Source organism: Oryx dammah, unplaced genomic scaffold, assembly GCF_014754425.2.
Source record: "Oryx dammah isolate SB20612 unplaced genomic scaffold, SCBI_Odam_1.1 HiC_scaffold_5, whole genome shotgun sequence".
NCBI classification, from domain to species: Eukaryota; Metazoa; Chordata; class Mammalia; order Artiodactyla; family Bovidae; genus Oryx; species Oryx dammah.
Genome location: NW_024070189.1, coordinates 92,146,921 through 92,152,920, shown reverse-complemented (window position 1 = coordinate 92,152,920; position 6,000 = coordinate 92,146,921). Strand labels below are relative to the sequence as shown.

Sequence of the window (6,000 nt, the reverse complement as noted above, 5' to 3'; positions counted from 1 at the left end):
GGTTGCCCTGCCCTCCTCCAGGGGATCTTCCTGACTTAGGATTGAACCAGCGTCTTCTGCAACTCCTGCATTGCAGGCAGATTCTTTACCGCTGAGCCATGAGGGAAGCCCAAACATATATAGTACTGTATGTCAATTGTGTGTCAATGATATCTCACGAAATCAGAACAAACATTGTTATGAAAAAAGTTAAAAGTACAAAAAAGTATAAATCAAAGAGGACAAACAATTGTGTTTTTCTTCAGAATTATTTTATTGAATCATAAATGTACACCTGCTTTATAATTACACTCTAAAATTTAAGGAACAATGTTATGCCTCATTACAACATACTCCTGGCTAACAGCTTTTCAATATCTGAGAAAAATCTTGCAAAAGTTTTCACATGATCAAAATAAGGATGCTTCTACACTCTGACAAAGACCACTAGAAAAAAATAATTAAGCTAAGAAACTGTCTCAAAGGCATTTTCTATATAGTTTTTCCTCTGCAGGCAGGTAATGTTCTTAAATAATCCACTCCATTCACCAATGGCTCTCTGCAGCTCCTCTGGTGTCTTCTGCCACATCACTGCATGTTTACTCATGACTGAGACAAGAGTTTCCATCACCTGAAGCTGTCCTGTTACCTCTGGGCTCTCATCCTCTGGTATTTAGACAGTGAGTGAAAGTTGCACAGTTATGTCTTTTCGACCCCATGGACTATATAGTTCATGGAATTCTCCAGGCCAGAATACTGGAGTAGGTAGCCTTTCCCTTCTCTAGGGGATCTTCCCAACCCAGGGATTGAACCCAGGTCTCCCGAACTGCATGCAGATTCTTTACCAGCTGAGCCACAAGGGAAGCTCATGGCAAAGAGGAAGAAGCTCAATATCAGCTTTGCCCTCCCAACCCCCACTTCCTCCACTGCCTCCTGGACCAGAGTTTCAGTCTGTAAGTTTTCCCCACTGCTGGCAGTAGTTCCTTGGACTTTCTTCTGTGGTTTCAGACTCAGTTGCTTCAGCTCAATTCCACATAGCTGAAGGAGATGAGAGAGATCTCAGTGAAGAATGCAGGTCTGAACTGTCCTGGCTCCATGGTGAGAACCTAAGGTGCTCCAGGAAAATACCTCTAGGAGCATCTCCACGAAGACCCAGCGATGCTGCTATGGCCTCTCAGCTCCTGTCTCCCTTGAAACAATCCTGAGCGATTTTCCATCTTCCTGCAAAACATATCAGTTGAAGAGAGTGACCTTTCCAGACTCAGTCATCAAAATTAATATTCCAATTTATCTATTAGTTTTCAAATTGTGAATTGCATATGTATTATCATCTCTTCCTTTTATGTTGATTTTCTCACCTAGTTGAATACCCAATGAAGGGAAGAGTAATGTGGACTTTAATGGTTCACACTGACATACTTCATACTTACTTATTCACTTGGCCTTTAGAAGGGGATCAGATATATATTGTTGAAAGAAAGTATTCAATCTCCAAAAACACTTTCTAAAGTTTTCTCTGAAAGTCACTCAACCTCAGTTATACAATGATACCACCTTTTGGGTGGGAGACTGCAGTCAACTGTCACTATGATTTTAACATTCTTTCTCTCTTAATCCATTTAAGACTCTAACTATAATAATCTACTTAAAATGTAAACCTAATCAGTGCACCCTTTCTTTTACAACCCAAACATCTGCTGGATCATGGAAAAAGCAAGAGTTCCAGAAAAACATCTATTTCTGCTTTATTGACTATGCCAAAGCCTTTGACTGTGTGGATCACAATAAACTGTGGAAAATTCTGAAAGAGATGGGAATACCAGACCACCTAACCTGCCTCTTGAGAAATCTGTATGCAGGTCAGGAAGCAACAGTTAGAACTGGACATGGAACAACAGACTGGTTCAAATAGGAAAAGGAGTACGTCAAGGCTGTATATTGTCACCCTGCTTATTTAACTTCTATGCAGAGTACATCATGAGAAACGCTGGATTGGAAGAAACACAAGCTGGACTCAAGATTGCCAGGAGAAATATCAATAACCTCACATATGTAGATAACACCACCCTTATGGCAGACAGTGAAGAGGAGCTAAAAAGCCTCTTGATGAAAGTGAAAGAGGAGAGCGAAAAAGTTGGCTTAAAGCTCAACAATCAGAAGACGAAGATCATGGCATCTGGTCCCATCACTTCATGGGAAATAGATGGGGAAACAGTGGAAACAGTGTCAGACTTTATTTTGGGGGGCTCCAAAATCACTGCAGATGGTGACTGCAGCCATGAAATTAAAAGACACTTACTCCTTGGAAGAAAAGTTATGAGCAACCTAGATAGCATATTCAAAAGCAGAGACATTACTTTGCCGACTAAGGTCTGTCTAGTCAAGGCTATGGTTTTTCCTGTGGTCATGTATGGATGTGAGAGTTGGACTGTCAAGAAGGCTGAGCACTGAAGAATTGATGCTTTTGAACTGTGGTGTTGGAGGAGACTCTTGAGAGTCCCTTGGACTGCAAGGAGATCCAACCAGTCCATTCTGAAGGAGATCAACCCTGGGATTTCTTTGGAAGGAATGATGCTAAAGCTGAAACTCCGATACTTTGGCCACCTCATGTGAAGAGTTGACTCATTGGAAAAGACTCTGATGCTGGGAGGGATTGGTGCAGGAGGAGAAGGGGACGACCGAGGATGAGATGGCTGGATGGCATCACGGACTCGATGGGCATGAGTCTGAGAGAACTCCGGGAGATGGTGATGGACGGGGAGGCCTGGCGTGCTGCGATTCATGGGGTTTCAAAGAGTCGGACACGACTGAGCGACTGAACTGAACTGAACTTCTGTCTTCAGAGGATGTTTTTACAGGGAGAAAATAAAAATATTTTAATCCTGTTGTCCTGCTATAATTATTAACACAATACCTTTCAACACCCAGTATTTCACAGTTTGGAAAGAAAATTATGTGTTCCTTATGTTTACAGAGTTTACCCCTATTATATGCCAAATTGTGGACTAAGACCCATGATTCAAAATGTCACTGAACAAAGTCGTTGCCCCAACTTATTTGAATCTTTGTGACCGAAAAGATTTTTTTAAATTCTAATCCTAGGTTTATTTAACTCTACACAACAAAGAACCACCACCACATCATCTAAAATGACACAAAGTTACAAAACCCAAAACAGAAAATAAATAGTACTGACTGTACAATAAAAACCAAAAAAGCAATGTACACATTGCCAAGGTAGCCTGCAGGACCATGAACAGCAACACAACTGCCCCTGGTAGGGGTGGTTCTGTGATGACCTGGCAGATCTGGCTCACAACTTGCCAATTTCAGAGAAAGGGAGGTGTGTGTGTGTGTGTGTGTGTGTGTGTGTGTGTGTGTGTGTGTGTGCGCGCGCGCGCATACGTGAAAAGAACTATTTGGGGCAGATAACATGGGGCATTTGACCCTAGAGGTCAGAAGAGGACCCTAGCAGGGGAGCAGGGCTAGGATAACAGGAATGGCATCACGGCAGGACCGGGTCATCAGATCAGCCCAGCTCATTTGGGACATGGGAAAACGTGTTCCCAGGCTGGGGATGTCCCTCCACCTGGAGCCCCTGGCTCATCCCTGCTGGATTTGCTAACTATAGAAACTTCGAAGTTTTCCAGCCAGAACACTGGAGGGCACCTTTACAATAACAACCCTAAACCAGCAACACCCCTGCAGCTGGAGCTCTAACTGCTCGGGGACACGTGTCGACTGCTGCCCTCACCTTTGGCAGGAGCTGGAGCTGGAGGTGGAGCCGCTCCAGTGGCAGGGGCGGCAGGGGAAGCAGGGTCGCTGGTGCGCGGGGGATCTGCCCCAAGGGGAAGGCGACCTGCTCCTCCTCAGCCTATGCCACGTGGGGGGTGGTGGCAGCATTCTCCGGGGAGGGCTCAGTCGCCTGGCGGTGGCTGGGGCCAAGGGCCCAGCACGGCTGTGGCCGTGATCTGCTGGGCGTCGATTGCTCTCCGTCCATGTGCCTGAGCGCCTTCGCAACCTCTTCCGGATTCTTGAACTCCACGTAAGCGTGGCCTTGAGACGGATGCGCGCGCATCCTTTCTCGGGGCAGGTCGATCTAACTCTCCCGAAGGTGGAGAATATCTCCCGGATGTGCTTCCTGGTCACCTTCCGGGTGAGCCTCGCGACGTGCACTTTGGTGGGCTTAGGGGCGGGGCTGCGCCGTCTCCTTTCCTTCTCGTCTCGTCGCGGTGTTTTGGGTTTGGAACGGGACCACGGCCCGTGGTCTCGGGGGCACCAAGGCCTCGGAAAGTCGGAGGAGCTGCTGGAGCTGGAGCTGCGGCACCCACTGGAGAGTCCCGAGCGGCCGGATGCTGAGAGCGAGCTGGAGCCGCGGCCTGAGCCCGCGTGGGCCCGAGCCCCTGAGCTGCTGCTACCGCCCGAGGCCCTGCGCCGCTTCCGAGCTTTATCCTTGCCGCGGTCCTTCTCGCTGGACTGCTGGGTAGCGCCTGTATCTTTATAGCGATCCGCAGACTGCTCTCAAAGCGCTCTTTGCGTAGGATGGGAGACGGAGTCATCTCGCCTCCGCGCTCCTCAGCCTCAGAAGAGAAAGGGGTTAATAGATTAAAAGATGTTTCCTACAGTGTTAGGTACGATAGAGTGCTGTGATCATCAATAAGGTCATCACAGAGGCAGAGAAAGAGGGAGATACGGAGGAAGAGATGTAAGAAGAAAGAGAAAATATTAATGACAATTATCGATAATAAAGAGACGGGAGAAGGGCAAACTGATGACACATATGGATCAGAGAGCTGAATTTTTAAAAACATTCTATTGTTTGCTAAATGTTCCCAGAAATACAAGAGCCAGTGATGTACTAGATTATTTTAGCCCAACATCAAAGCAGGTTCCAGGTTGTTTTAGACAACATTAAATGTACAAAGATGGCCTCCCTGGTGGCTCAGACTCTAAAGAATCTGTTGGCAATGCAGTAGACGTTGCGTGCGTGCTAAGTCACTTCAGTCGTTTTCGACTCTTTGTATCCCTCCATGCCTCTCTGTCCATGGGATTCTCCAGGGAAGAACACTGGAGTGGTTTGCCATTCCCCCACTTCAGGGGATCTTCCAGACCCAGGGATTGAACCGGAGTCTCTTACATCTCCTGCGTTGGCAAACAGGTTCTTTCCCAGTAGCGCCACCTGGGAAGCAGTAGACATTAAACAAAGCTTTATAGAAACATCAAAATACACAAAGGCACTGGATTAATTTGGAAGAGAAATGAGGTAAAGTTAGACATAGCCTCAGAGGATATCTCAGGTAGAGAAATCAAAAAGCGAGAAAAAAAAGAAAAGACACTGTAAAATAAAAGTCACCTTGACCCTAGTGTGAGTGATATAGGCAAATCACAGACAAAACCCTTACCACAAGTCCTAGCACCTCACCCTTGTCACCCCCAGGGCCCATGGACGTCCAATCTGTGCTGTCCTCGTTGCAGCTCAGGGCCACCACAGGGGAAACAAAACCCCGAGAAGCAGACCCTGTCCTGATGTATCAGGCAGATGGCTGGAACATGCTGTCTTCTTCCAGCTTCAAAATGGGCTAATCTGGGCTTGGTAGTGTCCTTTAGTTCAGAACTGCCTTTCATGGGAGCACTGCCTCCTCAGCCCACATTATAAGCACTATTAATAGGAAGAGAAAGAAATCTGAAACCCAGTATGGCAGAGTCTGGGATAGTGTCTGTGCATTTCTGCCAAGGGGTCAACCCAGGCCTCTATCTGTAATAAGGACCCTCCTGTCAAGTCTCAGAAAGCTTCTCCACCTCACCAGGCTAGACCAGTGATTTTCAGAGTGAGAAAATGAATCCTTGGACCATAAGCAGCAACAAAGCCTGGGAAATGCAGAGTCTCAGGCCTTGCTCCCAGATGTGATGAATCAGAGATGCTGGGATGGAACAGCAGAGAGCTGAATTAAAAAGGAAGGAAGAAAGAAAATACCAGAAAAATAAACGACCCAATAAAAAAAATGGGCCAAAGAACTAAAC

At 46.5% G+C, this 6,000-nt stretch overlaps 1 pseudogene; it reads right to left on the bottom strand.

The window, feature by feature from the left end:
• Positions 1–234: 234 nt before the first annotated feature.
• On the bottom strand, positions 235–4,538 carry LOC120864664 (annotated as a pseudogene).
• Between the last annotated feature and the right edge of the window lie 1,462 nt (positions 4,539–6,000).